The sequence below is a fragment of the Vicugna pacos genome, unplaced genomic scaffold (assembly GCF_048564905.1).
Source record: "Vicugna pacos unplaced genomic scaffold, VicPac4 scaffold_21, whole genome shotgun sequence".
In the NCBI taxonomy this organism is placed as follows: Eukaryota; Metazoa; Chordata; class Mammalia; order Artiodactyla; family Camelidae; genus Vicugna; species Vicugna pacos.
In genome coordinates this window covers 16,008,762-16,030,033 of record NW_027328742.1, presented here as the reverse complement: position 1 = coordinate 16,030,033, position 21,272 = coordinate 16,008,762, and the positions used below count along the sequence as shown (strand labels likewise).

Below are 21,272 nucleotides of genomic sequence, written 5' to 3'. Positions count from 1 at the left end.
CTGCTCAATAAGCCTAACAAAACACCATAGGCTGAGTGGCTTCAACAACAGACATTTGTTTTCTCACAGCTCTGGGGGCTTTAGGTCTGAGATCAAGGTGCCATCATGGTTGGTCTATGGTGAGATCTCTCTTCCTGGCTTGCAGACGGCCTCCTTCTCACCAGGTCCTCGTGTGGCTCTTCCTCTGTGTGTGAGTGAGAGAGAGCTCCCTGATCCCTCTGCCTTTTCCTGCAGAGATGTTAATGCTGTCCTGTGACCTCAGTGATCCTGGATTACCCCTCTAGGGGCTTCATCTCCAAACACAGTCACCTGAGGGTTGCAGCTCCAGCATAAGAGTTTTGGGACACAAAGCTCAGTATGTAACAAAGGGTAATGTGGATTTTAATTTATTTATTTATTTTGTCAAAAGGCCTAGATTTTTTTTTCCTTTCTTTGTTTTTTTTTTCTCTTTGTTTTCTCTCTTTTTCCTCCAGCTTAAATATGTGATGTAAATCCATATTTATTAACATGGAAAAATGTTCAACATATTGCTGAATGACAAAAAGCATGTTTATTTATTTTTATCTTTCTGTAATCCTGTTAATTTCCTCCTATTAGATAATAGTTATTATTTTAAATAGACATTTCAAAAAATTCAGATATCTATGTCATGATTTTCATCTGCTTTATTTTTATATTTTTCGGGGTACATGTTTTTATCTGCCATTTGTTTTTTCCTATTTTCTCTTTCCCCTCTCTTTTTCTATGAGTGTTTTTATATGGTGTTTGGCTAGTCTCTTTGTGTTCTTTCCTCATCTTTGAGTGAGGGGAGCTCTTCCTGAACTGGCTGTGTGTGCGAGTTTAGGCTGGGTGGCGGGCAGCGTCTGGGTGAAGCAGCTTCTGTCCCAAGCTTGTGTTTCTCACAGCAGATGGTGGAGGTGTAACTTCTCACCTTGCCTCCTGTGCTCTGAGGGGAGGGCCTGTGGAGTGAGGCTTCTGCAGCTGTGCTGCTCAGACTGCTCTGGTTCCAAGCAAGGGCTCTCTGCTTTTGCTCTTCTCTGGAGAACTGGATATTACCTGGTATCTGAAGTCCCTGGTGTTCCCTTTCCTTGTCCTCCCTCATCTGGTCTCGGTGGGGTTGTTATTGCCCTTGGCAGCTCACTGCCCGTCTCTTCAGATTCACGGTGTTTGGGCATTCTGTTATCCGAGGTGGAGTTTCCTTCTCTGTAGCTTGTTCTTGTTTTGGGGTCGATTAGTAAGAGCAGAAGTGTTTAGAGAGGGTTTGATTTCTCAAAGATTTTTAAACCCCACAGCCAAAATATGTTTAATCAATCACTCTGGGTATACTCTGTCTGTCAAATTAAGGAGTTGTACAGAATCTTAATGAACATGCTTTTAGATCAAGTTTTTGTGGTTCTGATGTAATTACATGAAATTTGGGTGAACGCTAAATATAGTGAATGTTTCCTTACAGACAGAACCTCCACTGAATACACCAGAAAATAGAGAATATCTTGCAGAAATTATGTTCAAATTATTTAATGTACCAGGACTGTACATTGCAGTTCAGGTAAGGACAAGAGACTTTCGTGATTCTCAAGTGACCCTAGTTGTCTATTGTGGAAGAAATGGTGATTCTAGAGGCCTCTGTAAGATTGTGTGGTATGGTTTCCTTTCCCATGCACTCAAGAGCACATGAACTCATCCCATTCTGGTCCAAGCTCAAACACTGTACAGAGCAAGTTCTGTGATTTATGGTTTTACTGCTGGTGTAGAGTTTGTCCAGCTTTTGTCTGTTTACATTCATTAAAATCTCAGGTATCCTCAGGGAGACAAGATCAAGATGTAGGTGTGGTTCTTTGGCTTCTTTTACTTCTGATCATAAAAAAGAAAATATACTATAGAATCTGTTAAAACAAAGCAAAACAAAACAAAATAAATGCCTTTCAAGGGTTGCCCCTTGTGGATCTGAGCTCCTGTGGTTCCATGAGTTTGCAGAACTTCCCCTGAAGCTGCTTGTTCTTCGTGGGGGGTTTTGTTGGTTTTAGGTGTAATGTATCTGCCACTCTGTATAAGGGAATTGACTGAAATTTGGGGGACTAAATGATAAAATTGTTTTCCAAAATGTTTCCTGCATATTCTATTCCCTTACTTGTAGGAAAAAAGAGGAGGAGTTGCATAGATGATTAACTTGGAAGATTCCACATGCCGTGTCCTCTGTGTGGTGATTCTCAGTACACAGTGATGTCTTAAAGGCTCTGAAAATGCCTGCATTAGAAAACTCTGTTTATTCCACCACTTCCAAATTTAACCAGAAATATTCCCCCACCCCTAAGCTGGTTTTGTTCCATGGAATAGGAGACACTTTAGGAAACAGTGGCCCAGTGGTTCTCAAAGTGGTCTATGCAGCAAGGTCTCCTCAAAAGTTTTTTTTTCAAAATACACATTCTCAGAATTTATATCAGACCACGGGTTTCCAGCCTCAGAATTTTGGATCGGGCAGTCCTCGTGGGAGGGGCAGGTACTGAGCTGTGTGTTGTGGGATGTCTAGCAGCACCTCAGGTCTTGACCCACCAGGGGAAGCACCACCACCAGCCTCCCCTCCCCCAAGTGTGACAGCGAGAAATGGCACCAGATGTTGCCAGATGCTCCTTGGGGGCAAAATTGCCCCTGGTTGAGAACCACCATCCTGGTTCTGCCAGATGAGAATTTCTGGGTGCCAGGCCCAGTATTTTGTCTTTCTAAAGTCTCCACAAGTAGTCTTATTGCAATCCACCTGTGGACCCACACTGGGAACCAGTGGATTAGAAATTAAAACCTCCTGATTCCACAATAAAATTCCTTTCTCTCTGGCTTTTCTTAGCAAAGCGTTGATTTCTCTTACTGAGTTGACTCCTCCAGATTAAGTGCACAAAACATACATGTTAGTTGTCCACTTTGGAATTTGGATTTGGGAGGAAGATAGAAGGTAGGAAAGGGAAAGGTCATTCAGACTCTGTAAGAAAGAAAGGGCTTATTGCTCAAACCTGAAGATAGGATGGTGGAACACTTGAGAAAGTCCCCATGCTGATGGTCTCCGTGGTATTTGTGAAGGCACTGCTGGCCTTAGCTGTGTACTGGACATCATGACAAGTTGGTGAACACACATTAACAGGAATCATCATTGACAGCAGAGATGGGGTCATTCACACTATCCCAGTGATCAGCAGGGCACCGAGTTCTACTCTGTCTGTGGGCCTAACCTGATTTGAGGTGAAGGAAACAGTAAAAAAAAACAAAAAAACCCTTCTGTTAATTAAAGCACCACTTTTGAAGACATACCTGTACTTAGCAAAGGTAACAAGAGCTTTTTAACCCAGGTGTGTGAGAAAATGGAAGATGCTTAGTGTCTGTGGCACTGGCAGTTGGAAATTTGCAGTAGCAGATTTGTGCAGTCGGGTGTCAGCAGTCGTCTGATGTCCCTGGGCTCTGCTTGGCCCTGGTGTCACTTTGCCAGTAGGGTCTTCCTGGCTTTCATTCTGAACTGTCATCTGGATATCAGTGGGTGCGGCGCATGACCATTTGGAGGGTGATTCTGTGTTCTCTGACAAGATCAGGCTGGAGAGGATTTGCTTCTTGTTTTTCAAAAATTATTTAAGAGCCAAAAAGGAGAGATTATTCACCTTGACTTGCAGGATGCTCTGCAATGTCATTTTTTCGTTTTAATTTTCAAAATATTACAGAAGTGATTTCTAATTCAGGCTTCAAAAGACTATATATATATATATATATATATATATATATATATATATATATTTGGTAAAATGGACTAGTTAAATGTATTATTTAAAGCTTTTTTTTTTTTTAATTAATTGAAGCTATCTGGAGGGGGTTACATCGGGAAGTCAGACCTGCCTTTCCTCCTGCAGGTCCCTTCTTGGAGGCAACCCCTGATACTGATGTTTGTTATTTTGTGTATTACAAGTATCTTTTGTGCAAATACAGTTTTGTGTGTATATGTGCTAAGCTCCGTTTAAAAATGCAATAAATGAATCACTATGCTATACACTGGAAACTAACATAACTTTGCAAATCAACTAAGGCTTAAATTTAAAAAATGCAAACTAGGTTTTTTTAAAATCAATTCACTTATTTCAGTTAAAAAAATAGTCACTGTTTTATTTCAGGACGTTGCAGAGATGATGTACTAATATGCTGGTGCTTTAATACCTCAGAGTTCAGAAATCACTGCAGGGGGAGGCTGACGTGTCTACAGTCAGGAGGAAAAAGCCAAATCCTTCCCCTCTGTCCTCGCACCCTGCCAGTGTCCCCTTTGTCCTGGGGTGAGGAGAGGCAGGAGGCCTGCAGAGCATGCTCTGTGCTCGCAGCCCCTTCGGCCAGTCTCGGAACACTGCCCCCTCGTGGGTGTGAGGCGTTCTGGTGCCACTTGCTGTGCGGTCCTGCCTGGCTCTTCTCTGAGGTCACATCCTCAGAGGTCAGTTCAGGCCGAGATCAGGGCCTGTGCCTGTGGGCCTGCTTCCTGGCCTCCCCTGTGCATCTGAAACAAGTTTCACACTACGTGCAGGCCCACAGAGAAGGTTGTTGTTCAAATTTTTCTCTGTTTCTTAGTGCAGTTTTTTCCCCCAATTATAAAAATTACACTTACTGTACAAAATTTAGATAAAATGGAGAAATGTAAAGAAGAAAATAGAGTGACCCACAAACCTACCCAGAAGACTGTGCCACAATTTTTTGATATAGTCTACTGAGCTCTTTTTCTTAGACACACGATAAATGTTTTAAGCACAGTTGGGATACCCTCCATCCGATTTCCTGTTCTAATTGTACAATGTGCTCCTGAAGCTGTATTTTGCATATTGATTTATCCCTGATGTATCTTTATGGTTAAATACTCTGTGGAAAAATATTTAGAAACTACCTAACAGCCCATCATGTGGGTATAGCACAATTCACTTACTTGTTTTCCTACCATTGGCTGTGGGTTGTTTTTATATATTTAATCTGTGATGAAGCTGATACTTACTCAACATGGGTTGAATTAATTTTAGAAAATGTTATATGAAATATATAGAGTATAGAAATTGTGAATAGTTTCTGTTTGTGAGAGCTACTGTTCTTATGAATTTAAGTTTTTGATTTTAATAATGTATACATATCTATTATCTTGTTTTTAAATATTCTACAATTGGCTTGGGCTCCAGAGAAACGCTACACACTCTTTCACTTCAAGAAGTTGGGAATCTCAGAAGACATAAGAGGAATTCAGTCACCTTTTCTTGCAACTTCACTGGTAACTGTCTGTGCTTGTACTCGGTGGAACTGATACATCTGTCAGATGGATGAGGATTTGCTCCAGCCTTCTGTCTCCATGGGTGTGTGACAAGCAGCCGGTGCCATCAGGGAGCTCAGAGTGCCTCCTCTACCTGGTGCAGGTGGGGATTGTCAACTCTGCCCGGCTGCTACCACCAGCATGAGCTGGACCTTCCCATACTGTGGCCTGCATATTGAGTGGCAACCTAGGGGGCTGGTGAGGCCCTGGGGCCACACAGCAGCTCCTGGCCCTGCCCTGCTGGTGATTGCTGGCAGCCTGGTCACTGGCCCGGGAGGGCAGCTGGGTGAGCAGATCCAAGCTCCCCACAGCATGGATCTCACATAGCATAGGGTAGAAGGGGACCTGCCAGACAGTCCCTTCCTACCAAGTGCAGCCCTTACTAGAGTGAGCAGGTCAATTACTGAGTCCTTAGTGCATGCCTAAACCATGCTGTGTGCTTGACCTGCTGCCTGTCACTGGGTCTCTTCTGTGCACCCACTCGCCCCATATGATGGGTGAAGGTGCCAAGGCTGAAACATACGTGTTAACAGGTGTGGCCATGGTTACTCTGCCCACAGATGTGGAACTAGGATCTGAGTCCAGGTTGTCACACACTAAGTCCTGCATGCTAACCAGATTGTTGACTTTTAAATGCAAGCCAATTTGTAGTTGGTTTAAAAATTAATACTTAAACAGCAAAAGACCATAGATTGGTCCTTTATAAAGTAACTCTGTGTGCAATGGGCAGTTATTTTCATGGATAGAAGAGGAATCTCATGGTAAAGAAGACTGTGTAATTTGCCCAAAGTCAGACCATAATTTTGGGTGCAGGGGCCTTGGTTCAGCATGGGCCCCTGGGCCTTCTGCCCTCTCTGTCACAGCATCCAAAGAAGGCGGAATCCCAATAGACATAGAAGCACCTGTATTATCATTCAATTCATCAAAGTTCATGATCAACCGAGTGATTTTAATGCACCTAGATAAAGCAACTTTGTCACAACAGAACCTGCAGAGGGATTTCAGCTGATATCTCCACAGATTCATTGCAGGACAGGAAACAGGGACAAGACAAAGGCCAAATTCTGCATGACAAAAAGCTGCAGTCTAGTGTAGCCTATGCCACAAGAGTGCCCTTTACAATACTGGCCAATGTAGAGAATTTCACAGACCGGCCAATCGTAAAAGAATTCAGCAGTTCGAAATTTATCCTAAAAGAAAGATTGAGAATCCTTCCCAGAATAGAAAACAAGGAAGATGATCTGGAAATAAGAGAACCATCATTGGAAATGCAAGAGGTGCAATCATTTGCAAAGAATAATCGGAAAGTAAGCAAAGACGACGTCAAAATCCTAAGAATGGGAGAAGGAAGCAGGAAAACATAGGTGAGTTTCAGCACTTTATATTCCGAATCAGCTTATATGACTCTCTTAATCAAACGGAGTGCCACATGGCGTAATGTGTTTGCACAACAAGCAAACAACAAACAAACAAAAGTTCACACAACAAAAGCATACGGTTGACTGACATATATCTGAAGGAATGAAGAAAATTCAAAAGAAAATACTCAAAATGATGTCAAGGATCATTCAGCATGCTCTGACACAGTTTCGCTGCATGCATGTTCACAACACACTTGAACTTAGAAAACAGATGCGTGCATTAATATTCATAAATATTGATTCATAAGAGCACATCGTGACCTAACCCAAATGACTATTTTCAATAAAATGGGTCTATAGTCCATGATATAGGGTTACAAGCTTTCCATCAGGAGGAATGAATGTCATATTCAGGCCTACGAACAGAATAAATGGCATATGCCTACAACAAAGACAAGCTGCTCTGCCAAACCACAGTAGGAGCCAAGGAGACAGACAGTAAAGTGTATATTGGGATTGGTTTCATTTCTAGGAAATTCAGCTCCCATGAAACAAATGGATCTATGTTCTGAGAGTGTGGGTGTTTCAGCAGAAAAGCAACAGACAGATATGCATTCTGGGTGAATGGATATGATGCAAACATAAGATTCCTCTTGTGGGTCTTTGGGTACTGAGTTTAAAGACATGTGAATCCATAAAGTTAACATGGACATACTTCCTCCATTTGTGCTGTGTATAGAGAACTGCACATAAGGTAAGAGGAATGGAATATAAGAACCATGGGGCACTAGTGGAGAGAAACGCACTTACCTTAGGAAAATCTCGTCTGATGCAGCCCCTCCCCCAACTCTGACAAGATGCAGCTACCTTTAGGGATGGCAGTTACCGGTTGAATTCCAGGTGGAATAAAGGTGTGTTCCGCGTGGCTTGTTGTGGCTGGTGGATCCAATGTAACTGGGCCAAACCCTATGGGTGGATCAGTGTCATGGAAGGGCTACTGCCCTATGTGAAGTTTGGGTTATGTCTCCTGTTCTGTAAGCTGTGTAAGTTCGAGATACTGCTGCTGCCCAATGGCCTGAGTTCACTGGTCAGTTTCCAGATCCTGAAAGGTCAGACAGTGGAAGTTCTGCCTGTCTCCAGCTTACTGGTGAGACTCTGAGTTACTCTGAGACATTCCCAGTCCTTTAGAAGTCAACTTTATGGGAGACACGAAGAGAAGTTTGCGGAAATGCTGGATGCACGGATTAAGGGGAGATGCAAAACATTGATGAGTGTGGTCCTGCTACAATTGAGAATACTGTCATGGAGACTTCTGTATAGAATGCTAGGCTCGAAATTCATTCATTCGACATACTGAGCCTCACTGATATTGCCAGAGACCTGTGGAGGATCAACGTGCACTTGAGGAAAGTACTCAATTCAGTGCTCCAAGAACGGGTCCAAGTTTCCGAACTCCTAAAACAGAAGAGATGGCAGAGATCATAAAAGCTCTCATGTTCTTGGAACAAGTCATGAGAATCCACATATCACAAGGGGCAATTACAAACTGCTAATACCACCAAGCACCAAGCCCTGGTAAGCCTTCTCCCAGGGTTGTGCCTTGCTATCAAGCACTTTCTCTTCCCTCCCCACCACTCAGGCATCCATTTCAAAGCATCAGCACCTGGGCTGAATGAATCCAGTAGGAGCAGAGTAAGCCCCTCCTAGAATCAGAGTTCAACCACACTCACATTCAGTGCACAAATGTGAGCTCCTCCATGGTCAACTACTCTCGATTAAAATAGATTGGAATTGAATTCTTAGATCACAGCCTGAAATGGTAACCTTCCCCTAGATTCAGAAAATGCTGGGGTTATGTCTTCTTTGGGGTGAAGGGAGTGTGATAAGTGAGGGGAATCTTTGACTGAACTTTAATATGTATTAGGCCTCAGTTTTTCAAGACAGTATAGGTAGCTATTATAAGTCAGTTATTGAAATGAACTGTAAAAGTCACCATAGACATTTAGGGACACATGTTTTGTGGATTGTCTTTTCCCTTCAGTCAAGTCCCGGGTGCAGGATATCATGGGGTTTCAGTCTTGGATTGGTTAAATCGCTTTACCAAACATGATGGGATGATTAAATATTCTCATGGTTGATAGAAGAGCACCTGGTTCTGCATAGACTAGCAAAGCTGCAGCAGTCTTCTCATAGCTATAATGCCTCTAGGTGCTATTGGAATCAAGCCTACATATAAATATATTGTTTGAGTTTCCTTCTTTTTTCCTAGAGAGAAAAGTTGCCCCTTGAATTACCAACATTGGCCAGTACGTGTCATTGGTAGGAAATTGCACCACATGCACAAGGGAAATCCAGAGTGGTGGTTATTTCATGGTTCCAATATTCATATCATGGTTGCTCTTGTTGTTGAAAGCATCAACATTAAAGGGTTCACCTGTCCCCTTCACCACTTTGGACTGCTATTTTACATTGTTTCTGTCTATTTTTCTCTTAGAGTTGACAAACTGGTATCTGAAAATGACAAGTCTGGTTTGTAGCTTGATTCAGTATGTTTCAAAGATTAACTTCATTTTCATACAAATCCCAAAATACGTAAATCAATTCCATTAACCATTTGAAAGACTGCACCTGAGGTATCAACATGATGTCAATACTGGAGTCTTCAGACAATCCCTCCCACCATGGCTGTACAGATGAAAGAGCTAAATAAGAATCACATATCTGTGAGTTATGTCTGGAAAGTGTTGATTTATCGATGTCCAGTTGGAAGAGAACCAGTGCAAGCTTCGCTTACTCGCTGCCATGGCCACAGCAAGATAAACTGCGACTCACCCAGGCCTTGGCTCAGGACACTTGGTGAAGAGTGGCCTCTTATTTCCCAAGACAGAAGGAGACCTCCCAAAACCTGAAAGGAGGAGAAGGCAAAGTAGAAAGTGGAAACCAGTGCAGGACCTGGCCTCTGGTGAAGGAGCAGCAAAGGTGAAACTCTGCTTTACTTGGACACACACTCTCAAGCGGACTGGACGCATGGGATTGAAAGCACTGCACTGAGTGTTAGGAGAGTGCACAGCAGATGCTTGGCTGACAGAACTCAAAAATTCAGCACAGAATATCCCCACCATTGATTCCCAGACCAAGAACTGAGCTGCCAAATTTGAGCTAGCAGAGGCTGTGCAAGATGTGGGACAGGGGTATGGATGATGGCACACACTCAGTCTCAGTGATCTGGAGAGTGTTGTGGATTGTCGTTGCTCCTATCAAGAGAGCAAACCGGCCTGGGACCCCGTGAGAAAGCAACAACACTGGTGTGCGTGATTGAGTTTATCAAAATCTCCCTTGGCCACCTCCACTGCATCTGCACACCCAGATACCAATTTGGCATTTTGCCAATCGAGCACGTGTGGGGCTCAATCAGAGCCATCATGAATCAGGTCTGAGGGATCCAGGGGGCCTTGGGTTTGGAATCAGTATCCAAAGCCATAGGATCTGCCACTTTCACAGGCAGGACTGGGATTTGGGTTCTGGGGTGGAGGGGCTCCCCCAAGTGTCTGGACTTGACTCTGGGTGAGTTGGGCAGGTGGACAGTGGCTCAGTGTGGGTCCAAGTCCAGTGGAGGAGGTAGTGGGTTAGATCTAGAAGGACTCCTTCCGTGGTGGGAGGGCACACAAGGGAGGCAGGAGGCCAAGTCCAGGTGGCTGAGAACAGGGCATATCCTGCGTAGGCCTGCAGGGCATATGAAAACATCCAGTCTACAGAAGATGGAAACACGGCCCATACAAGGGCTCAGCTCAGATGTCACCTCCTCAGAGGAGCCTTCCCTGCCTGCACAGTCTACAGGGACAGCCTCCTCCACACATATCTCCCCAGCAGACACCTGCTTCAATTCCTGCATAGCATTCAGGACCCGGGCCCCTGCTCCGCACCCAGCCGTGGTTCCGCTGCCCAGAGGGAAAGCCCTCACAGGAGCCATCCCATCAAGCCCTGCACGACCTGGGCCCCACCTCTCTGTCTCCCCTGCCACCACTGTCTCCACCCGGCCCTCTCCTCCACCCTACACTCCTGACTTCCCCCAATCCTGTGTCCCTCCTAACATGTTGTGTGTGCTCACTGTGTTTCACCCACTGCATGCCTCCCACCCAGGTCAGTATCCAGCACACAGTAGGGCTCAGTAAGTAGAGAATGAATGACTCTTATCATCACTGCTGGGAAGGCTTTTGCCTGTGGCCTACAGTGATCACACACCCGGCATACATTCGCTGCGGTCCTACTGTGTGCTGGGCGGGTTCCAGATACGGGGCACAGCAGGGAGTGAAGCAGGCGGGTCTCCATTCTAGTGCAGCAGACAGCCTGGTGGGGGACACAGAGAAAATTAAGTAAAATATACACAATGTCTGGCGGTGATAATTTCCTTGGAGAAAAATAAGGTCAGGGAGGACATTTGAGCAGATTCCTGGAGGTGTTTAAGAAGCAGGTGGAGAGAGATACTGGCTGAAAGAGCAGCCAGTGCAAAGGCCCTGAGGCCACAGTGGGATGCACTTGGAGGGTCTTAGTTATCCGTGTGAGTTCTTAGTCCTGCCTTGAGTATGTATGTTGCTTTTATTTGTAAACCTTGATTTCACCTTTATAGAAATTAACCTGCATCATCAATCTGCATAATTTAGCCAATTCTGTTTCAGGTGCTGTGGGCACAATGGCAGGCTAGTTACTTGGGTTGGTAAAGAATTAGCAGTGTCTGAGAAGCGTTTAGGAAAGTTTAATAGGGACACTGCTATAGGCCACATCGGGCCCCACAGACAAGTGGTGCCTGCATGAGCACCAAGGGTAGGTGTGTGGAGTCTGTTATTGGGGGTGTGCTGTGCACACAAGGAGGATGGGGCTGCATGATCAATTCATGCACAAGTACCTGGTTGGTTGTGAGATCTGTCAGGGGCTTCTCTGAACAAAATGCTTTACCAGTTTAATAAGGGAAGGATGTGAGGCCTCTCTTCCTGGGGAAATGAGTTTTCCTAGGGTAAACACACATCAAGTGAAGATGTTTTATAGCTTGTGGAAATGCAGGTGTGCAAAGGGTCCTTCAGTGGGGAGTGGGAGGTAAGGTGCCACTGGGCTCTAGGCACACAGAGAGCCCAGGGATGAGGATGTATGACTCTGAAGAGTGCCAGCTGGCTTCACACCAGGGACTTTATGTGGAAACAGGAGAATCTAGGTTGTCAGCACATGTCTACTCAGTGACCTCCCTAAGCCCAGCTCTGTCAGGCACCAGGTGGCTGTGAAATGAACATGAAGGTCCCCACCCTGAGGACCCCAATGAATGAACATGTTGACATCCTCAAGCCCCTTCCCCTGCACCAGCGCCCCACCTCATCTGGGTCTCAGGCTCTGACCCTGACATCAGTGGCTCCTTTGTCCCCTACATCCAGCCCCTCTGGACGTCTCTGTGATGAGCTATTCCAGGTCAGTGTGCCCCAAACTGAGCTCTGCCTTTACCCCATGATTGCTTCCTCCCTGTGAAACCCCTCAGGATGGAGCCACCACTAGCAGGATACTTTGCCCTGAGGCTCTGCCTTCCCCACCCCTCCGATGTCTCCCAGCCCACGATCCCCTCTGGAGGTCGTTATCATCCTCTCACTCCCACTTCAGTCTTGGGCTGCACACCAAATACCTCTTCGCAATCTCCCACAAGACAGGTCCAGGTCCACTTGGGGACAATGAGGTGACACAGGCGGGTGTTGCTGGGAATAACGAGCAGGATACTGTAGCAGAGGAGAGACAAAGGCTCCCAATCCACCAGAGCACAGGGTAAAGTGGTGGCAAGACACCCATAAAGGGTGAGGCAGGCATCACACTGCAGCCCCGCCCTCTGCTCCCCCAGGGTGCTCTGTGTTTCCTGCTTTGGCCTGGGGGTCTTCCCTCCTCACTCTCTGTTAGAGGGGTGCCCATTCATTCATTCACACCCTCATTCACCATGTACATGGGTCCTGCTCAGTGCCAGTCCTCAGCTAGATGACAGCTCATCCTTGGGGACACAGCTCAGATCTCACCTCCTCCATGAAGCACTTCTGGATTCCCACTCCTCCTGTAGCTCCTCTGGACTCAGCTGTGAACACTAGGGCTGTGACCCCACTCTGATTATCTCCCAAGTCTGTGAGCTCTGTGAAAGCCCTGGGCCCACTGTGGAAAGAGACTCAGAAAAATGTGCCAAAGGGGCTAAGAAAAATGCTACTAATTCTGTGTTACAGACAAGGACACTGAGGCACAGGGAGGGCAGTGTCCACCCAAGGCCACAGAGGAGGGTCTCAGTGAGCCCCTCCATGGCCCTGTTACTAGTTCTCTGTTACAGATGAGGACACTGAGGCACAGAGAGGGAGCAGGGACCTGCTGTAACCTTGGCCCCAGGGCCTGTGTCCTTTATGACCAGCTCCGTGCTGCCAGCAGGGGTGTAGGCCTGGAATGGATGTTGAAAGCAGCCTGACCCCCAGGGCCCCATCAGATGCAGAGTCACTCAGCACCTACTCCACACCCCTGGGGTGAGGACCTCATTGCTGTTCCTGGAAGCTGGCTGGGCCTCCCTGTGGATTGTCCTGGGACAGGCCAGGAGAGGCTTGGGGCAGCCACAGGGCCCCTGAGGCTCCCTGTCCCCAGCTGAACAGCTCTGGTCCCCTTGACTCTCCCTGGAAGAGGCCTGATGACAAGAAGTATCAGCCGTGCAGCCAGGTGTGCTGTGGAGATGAGGAAATGGGGCACCACGCAGGTACATGCAGATGTTCAGGTATTTACTCAATAATCATTGATTCAGGCCTTGCAGGGTGGCTGGCCTGGGGCCAGGCCTGGGGGTCCAGCAGTGAATACAACCAACCCCTTGAGCCTCCTGGGAAAGCAGTGCTCAGAGAAAGGGGCCCTCAGTGCCCCCACCCTGCTCCCCATGAACAATCACACTGAGATGAGGCTGCGGCCGTGGGTCCCACTGGAGGGTGAAGGGAGGGGGGACACCCAGAGTGGGCACCGACCATGAGCCTGGACACTGGAACCAGACGGCCTGGGCTGTGTAACTTGGGGTGGTCACCTCACCTGTTCTCTCTGTGCCTCAGTTACTTCTTCTGCAGGAATGGGTGATAACGCCTGTCCCTGCACCACAGATTTCCACGAGGAGTCAGTGAGCTTCTCTTAGGCGTGTAGGACAGTGTCTGGCCATGGGTCAGGATCCCGCTCACCTCACAATAGTCTGTCCCACTTTAAAGAGGAGAAAGCCAAGGCTGAGGGGGTTATGAGACCAGCCCGGGATCGACCCCTCCTCATGCTCTGCTGACATCCCCTCCACCCCGCTCTCCTGTGTTCATGTCATCCTTTTGTCCCTCATATTGCTAAGAATCTCTGAGCAAATCCACGTGAATGGAGACACACCCTCTCACCACTTTGGTCTCTCTGGACCATGAGCAAGACGGGGATATCGGGCTCCCCCAGACAGTCCAGGAGGCCCAGCATGTCCATCAGTGCACTTCCACTCAGCACGGAGTCGGTGTGAGGCCCAGGGCCAGAGGGCACTGGAATAGCCCAGAATTGGGGAATGCCAGGTGCGTGGTGAAGCACACAGAGGCCCCTGGAAGACAGTGTCCAGGCAGCCAAGGTGCGGGGAACGAGGGTCCCCAAAAGGGGTAGAGGACAGAGTCCAGCCTGGACACCACCCCCTGCTGGACCCTGATCTGGGGTGAGACTTGGGACAAGCCAGGGCCCTGCTGGGACTCCTCATCCAGCAAAGAGGTGAGGAAAAGATAAGGAGACAATGGAAGCTGACCCCACCGTGCTCCCTGTGTGAGGGCGCTGCTTCCAGGATCCTGGAGGTTCCTTCGACCCTTGTGAAGTGGCTGCTGTTTCCAGCCCCATATGGGCAGAAGAACTGAGGCGGGGAGGACAGAGTGACTCAGGACAGAGCTAGGGTTCGGCCCAGAGCGTGTGCTGGGCCTCTCGCTGAGATCAGCCTGTGGGCATCATGGACTCAGGAAGTGTCCTGTCCTCCCTCCTAAAGCTCCTGACATGTTAGTCAGGGAAGGTCCCAGTGCCCATACCCGGGCCTCTCTGGGTGATGCTGACATGTGGGATCATGATGGTCCTGGGAAAGGAGAGAGAATGTGGGCTGGGTGTCAGGTCTGCATTAGACCCTAGTGATGCCCCTAATGTTGTGTGACCTGGAAAGTTTCCCTGATCTCTCTGTGCCTGGCTTTCCAGCCCTGACTCAGAGGACTGCAGTGCTTGGCACACAGTAGGACCTCAATCAGAAGAAAAAGCCAGCCCTTCCCCAGGAACCTCTCCTTTTACAGGCCCAAAGTTAAGCCCATGTGCCACACATCACCAGAGCTGATACTTGACAAGCAGGGCAAGTGAAACCCAGCAGCTCCTCCCTCCTGCCTGAGGCCTTTCCCTCCTCAGTGATAGTGGCTCAGAGCAGGTCTCTGCATCCCAGAAGTCTGAACTGAGTCTTGTGACCTGGAGGAGTCCCTGTTCCACACAACTTGGTCTCCAGGTCCTTCCAATAAGACACAAGAGCACCTGCTCAGTGTTTTAGCTGCAAGGTCCTCCCTTTTCAAATTGCCCCATCACATCCGGGCTAGAAGATGTGAGTTCCAGAGCACATGACCATCGAAATGATGACTTCAGGGAAACATCCCTGCCCTCACTGCACTCTTCAGAGTCACCTCCTAGCAGAAGGGGTAGTGACTGACGGTTATGCACAGTTTTATCAGAACACAGCCCTCACCCACCCACCATTGGAAACACGTGAGAAGCAGAGATTCCCAAGTGCCTGGACCCCCGTCATCCAGAAAGCAGTGGTCAGGGTAACAGACAGAAGGGGAGAAAGTACTTTCAGACCATATATCTGATAAGGGGTTGACACCCAAAACATATAAAGAACTCTTACAACTCAACAGCGAAAAACAAGCAATCTGATTTAAAAAGTGGGCAGAGAAACTGAATAGACATTTTTCCAAAGAAGGCACACAGATGGCCAACAGGTACATGAAAAGGCGCTCAACATCACTCATCATCAAGGAAATGCAAGTCAAAATCACAGTGAGATATCCCCTCCCACTTTCAGGATGGCTGTCATCAAACTACAAGAGATAACAAGTGCTGGCGGGGGTGTGGGGAAAAGGGAAACTTGTGCAACATTGGTGGGAATGTAAACTGGTGCCGTCACTCTGGAAAAGAGTAAGGAGGCTCCCCCAAAATTTAAAATTAAAACTCTCATGTTATCCAGCAAGTCCAGTCCTGGGAATATATCCAAAGGAAATGTAATCACTATTTAAAGAGACAATAGTGCCCTCATGTTCACTGCATCATTATTTACAATAACCAAGATATGTAAACAACCTAAGTGTCCATCAACAGGTGAATGGATACAGAAAATGTGATACGTGTGTGTGTGTGTGTGTGTATATATATAGCATATATATATGTGTATATGTATATAGGCTTATATGTGTGTATATATATGTATATATGCATCATATATACATGCATCATATATATATGCATCACATACATATATATATATGTATATGTGTGTATATATATGTATATAATGGAATCTTATTCAGACATTAAAAAATTGAAATCCTGCCATTTGTGACAACTTGGATGGACCTTCAGGGTATTATGCTAAGTGAAATAAATAAGACAGAGAAAGACTAATACCCATGATCTCATTTATATGTGGAATCTACAAAATCAACCGAAACCCATAGAAACAGAGATCAGGTTGGTGATTGCCAGAGGTGAGGGAGGGGGTGGTTGAAATTGGTGAAGATAATCAAAAGGTACAAACTTCCAGTTATAAGACAAACAAGTCCTGGGGTCATAACGTACTGCAGGGTGACTGTAGTTAACAACACTGCATTGTGCACTTGATAGTTGTTAAGAGAGTACCTCTTAAAATTTCTCATCACAAGGAAAATAGTGTGTGACTATGGGTGATGACAGACGTCAACTAAACTTAATGCGGTGATCATTTAACAATATGTACATGTAACAAATCATTATGCTGCACACCTAAAGCCAACAACATTATTTGACAGTTATATCTCAGGAACACACACTCAGGAAGCGGAGGTGAGAGCCTGGACTACCTACTGCAGGAGCTGCCTTTGCCCTGCAACAGCAGAGGGTGGTAGTTGTGACAGGGACTGTAGGTCCCTCAAAGCCTAGAATGTTTACTGTCTGGACCTTCACAGGGAGAGAGTGCAGACCCTGCCCTGGAAGACAGTGGTCATGGCAGCAACAACGGCCTGCCTGTGTGCAGGCTCAGCCCAGACAGCTCCTGTGCTCTGCTGTCACCGCATTTACTTCCCTCAACACCCTCAGAGGGAGAGGCTTCAACGTTCTCATTTTACACATGAGAAAACTGAGGCGCATTTGCTTTGAATTATTGACCAAGTGGTGAGGGAAGCTTTGAGCCCCAGTGTTCTGATTTCAAAGCCACATCTCAATCCTGATTTTTAGAAGGTGGAGGTCCAGGCACTGGGGACCCTCCACCTTCCTCACCTGTAGTTGTAGTCTGGGGCCACCATCCCCGAGGCGTCTGGGTGAACACACTTAATCCGCTTACTCTGCACCAGCTGAGCCCTTGGCTGCCAGTCTGTTGTCGCTGCCTGACACCAGCTGAGGTTTCACAAGTGAACCATCACTCCCCTGCCAGACCACCTGCCCTGCCATGTGGGGCAGGCCCCTTCTAGCCTGGTCATTCTAAATCCTTAGCTCACACCTTTGCACAACTGCATCAAAATTGCCCCACTCCCTGTGTGGAGGTGTTGACAAGGGGAAGGGAGGAGAGTTTGGGCGGTCCCTTACTCTGAAGGTGACACATGAAAAGGACACATTCATGTCCATTATGGCACTCAGTTTGAAGCTAAGAACATGGTCCCAGCGAGGGGTAAAAGCTGAGAGGCTACGAGGCTGCTTAGAAATGGGCTTGACTATTGGATTGCAAATGTGTAATTTAACTTAAAAATCAGCCACCTGGATGATAAGAATTTGCCCCTAAGGCCAGAATTGGCCACCTGACCCCTGGACAACGCTCAGTTCCAGAATGTAATTATCTGAGCATGGGGGGGCTTAACCTGTGTTGCTGTCCTCTCAGTCATGGTGCACCTGCCCAAGTATGCACCCATGGACTGCAGTGCTCACACATCAAGGCGCCTCTCATGCCCGGCCAAGGAGGTCCAGGTCATAAGGAAGGAATGACAGACTGTGAGGTCATACGTGTGCCCTTGCAGGGGGTGAGTGTTATATAGAGAAGAGCCCACCCCTCCCCTCCCCTCCCCACCCTCACCTCTAGGAGGAGTGCTGGAGTGAGCAGGACTTCTGAGCCCCTAGGCTTAGCAAGCATCCTGGCTGAGGGTGGGGAGGCTGCCCACTCTGAAGTCATAGGTCAGATGGTATTTTGGGGTCCCACCCCCACAGCTCACCAGCGAGCCCCTCTAGTCTGTTTTCTCCTCTGTAAACTGGAACCCAGTCACCCTCACACTCAGAAGTGGAGACAGCCTGTGTAAATTACAACACAAAGCCCTGGGCTTTTTCAGTTGCCCTGGGGTGTCCAGCCCCGAGGCCAGGCACGTGGGAGAGGAGAGGTGTGGGTTAGCAGGTGTGACAGCAGAGCTGAGACCTGGCTGAGTGTGTGCACTCTAATATCCAGGAACTGGGAGCTGCCACTAGCAAATCTGTTCCCTGAGGCCATGTTTACTCTCCCTTGTCATTTACAACCCCCTGTTTGAACAGAGGCCTCTGGAGTCTATTAGCCACATCATTGCCTGTCACCACACTTTTGCAGTTCCAGGGACTCCATTTAGCCAGCTTGAAGGAATAGTCAAAAATTGTTCTTAAGTGACAGAAAACCAAAGTGACTTAAGGAAACAAACAGTGCAGGAGAGAATGACTTACCTGAGATGTCAACAGGGAGACAGCTTCAGGCAGGGCTGTACCTGGTGCTCAGAGACATCAGCAGAAGTCATCCTTCCCCACCTCTGGGCTCTGGCATTGGTGCCATCTTCACATGGCTCTACCTTTATGAGAGCAAGACAGCCACCAACTGCCACAGGCTGACACCACCACCCCTCAACTCCCAAGTGAAATAGAACTTCTCTTCCCCCAGGATTCCAGCACCAAGGCCTGACCTCTGTGGAGCCTGATTGGGCTGGTGCCCAGCCCTAAGCCAATCCCAGTGGCCAGGGAGGATGGAAAATGCTGATTGGCCAGATCGAGGCCATGTGACCATCCTCTCCAGGAAAAAACGGGCTGTTCGCCCGCCCGTTTCCACAGTGGAAGAGTGTGATGTCTCCCAGAGGATCCTGCTATTAGCCCAATCTGCAGTTAGCATGATGAGCTGGGATGAATCCCTCTGCTTGGTGACAAGTGACAGGTCACTTAGTGGTTCCCTGCTCCAGGGAGGGAGTCATATCCACACACTATTGGAGCTTCAGGCCCAGAATATAGCAGAAAAGCCTCCCAGTCTCCCAAAAAGTGGGAAAGTGAGCAGTGACACTGGAAAGGCACTCCTCTCTGCGGCCCTTGGCTTTCTCCTTGTTACAGTGCAGACTGCAGTGCTGCCCCTCACAGCCCACCTCCCTGCTGGGAGGCCGATGCAACAGGTGGAGAGTGCTTGGAAAATCCCACTTATTCTGAGGAGCTGTTGTTGCTCCTGGTGGGATTATTATTTCATGTCATTTGTGAGGTGAGCCCCAAGGGGTCCCTGATCTGGGGGCACAGACACCTACAGAAAATGGACCCAGTATCGCTATTCATTAAAAAATGACTTACCGAGCACCTACTGTGTGCCAGATTCCCAGGGTAGAGCAGTGATGTTGACAGCACAGACCTCTGCCTCTCCTCCTCTATGCATCCCAGGTGGGGTCACCAATCAGAGTGGGAGTTCAGCAAGCAGAGGACATGGACAGAGCCTTGTGGGAATCCCTGGGGTTTTCTCTGTGCTGAGGGCACTAGCACCACACCGATTGTGGGACTCAGTACCCACAGGACCCAGCATTGATGGGTTAAGGAGAGGGGCATTTCTACAAACCCATCCTCACTAACCCCAGGCTCTGGAGGGCAGCTCCACTCTGCTCAAACCCAGGGGGCATTTTCCACCTTCCTGATCACCCTCTGGTCTGACTGCCTGCTCAGATGCAATTTTCCCTGTGGCAGCTACACTCAGAAGATATGTTTGTTTCTCTCCCATGTGGTTAAGTGGACTTCAGATGCGTGATAGCGATGGAGTGGCTAAGCCTCTGGGCAGATTGCTGGGTGACACGCGGACCTGGTTGCACACGGTGAATTCCCTTCTGCCAACAAATGGGCCAGGCCCTGCCCACTGTTCTGTCTGTTCTATCTCACTTAATCTGCACAGACACTCTGTGCAGGACATCCTGTTATCCTCCATCTCTGCTGACCTTGGGTGGACAAAGCTTGGGTTTGAGAAAGTTGCCCAGGTCACATGGTTGACAAGTGGGGAGCTGGGGACTTGCACCCTGGTCCCAGGAGTCTGGATCATGGAAAGGCCTGGGTGTGGTAGCTTATTGCAAAGGGAAGCCCTGCCCCAGCCCCTCCCATGAGAGCCCACCCACCCGCACATGTAGCAGAGTCAGCATTTCCTGGACCAGACGGACAGAATCTCAAAACTTCTTTGCAGATTGTTTCCATGTTCTTTTGCAAGCACAGAAAGGCCGCAGGCCAGGGAAGGATAAGGCCAAGAGTGTTTTCATTGGGGAGAGTGAAGGACAAGTGTGAAGACACACAGAACTCCCAGCAGCCCTCTGGGCAGAGCCTGCCACTGGGTGAGCAGCTACCGTGACTTCCTACCATAACCTTGTGAGGTTCATGCCTGTACAACCCTGCCTGTGAGAAGAGCAAAGTGAAGCTCAGAGAGGTGTGGGGACATTCCAAAGACAAACAGATAAGGAGGGATCATCACCACCATGCTGTGCTGGGACAGGCAGTCACCTTTCACACTGCTCATGCATGGCCTGCTGGGAGTAGTGAAGGCCTGATAGGAGCACAGAAACACAGTGGTGAAGGTGATGTTTCTACCTGGGACAGCTGGTACTGGGGACTCTAGCTGATTCTTCATTGTGCCTGCTTTGAGTTTCAGCATGTTGCAGCCTCATGTAGGGGAATGAGCTGTCTCCTTTCCACACCGGTGCACAAGGAAGAGCATGTACACACTGGCATCACTATAGACCACTGGCAGGATCAGGATCTGGAGCTCAGAGCAGAAACTGCCAACACCTCAGGAACTGGTGCTTTAAAAAGATATTTGATTAGAGGGGAGTGATAAGCAGTTGATCCCTTCAAAACATTCTGTTATCTGAGGAACAATAGCACCTGCGCATTGTAAGAGCATAATTCAGTTAGTCATCAATAACCATCACTATAGGTATGAGAAAACAGAGTGTTAGGAGTTACAAAAGTGTCTCAAGATCATGCAGGTCAGAACTGAGGACCGTCCAAAGCATGGGCTGCATGATAGCCCTTCTAAGCTACCTGAGGCTTGGTCTGCTCCTGACACAGGGCAGATGGTTCTGACAGAACCACACTCCTCAGAGGACCCCAGGGAGTTG

General features: G+C 47.9%; 1 long non-coding RNA gene across 2 annotated transcripts; it reads right to left on the bottom strand.

Moving 5' to 3' along the window:
* Nucleotides 1–650: 650 nt before the first annotated feature.
* On the bottom strand, nt 651–18,765 carry LOC140694510 (uncharacterized). 2 transcript variants are annotated; one of them, XR_012070136.1, is made up of 8 exons: nt 18,601–18,765; nt 13,738–13,899; nt 12,634–12,840; nt 12,332–12,422; nt 10,912–11,016; nt 9,502–9,574; nt 7,480–8,124; nt 651–2,247 (listed from the first exon to the last, which is right to left on the bottom strand). It is a non-coding gene; the product is annotated as an uncharacterized lncRNA (long non-coding RNA). The 2 variants fall into 2 exon arrangements; XR_012070137.1 differs by lacking the exons at nt 12,332–12,422; nt 12,634–12,840.
* Between the last annotated feature and the right edge of the window lie 2,507 nt (nt 18,766–21,272).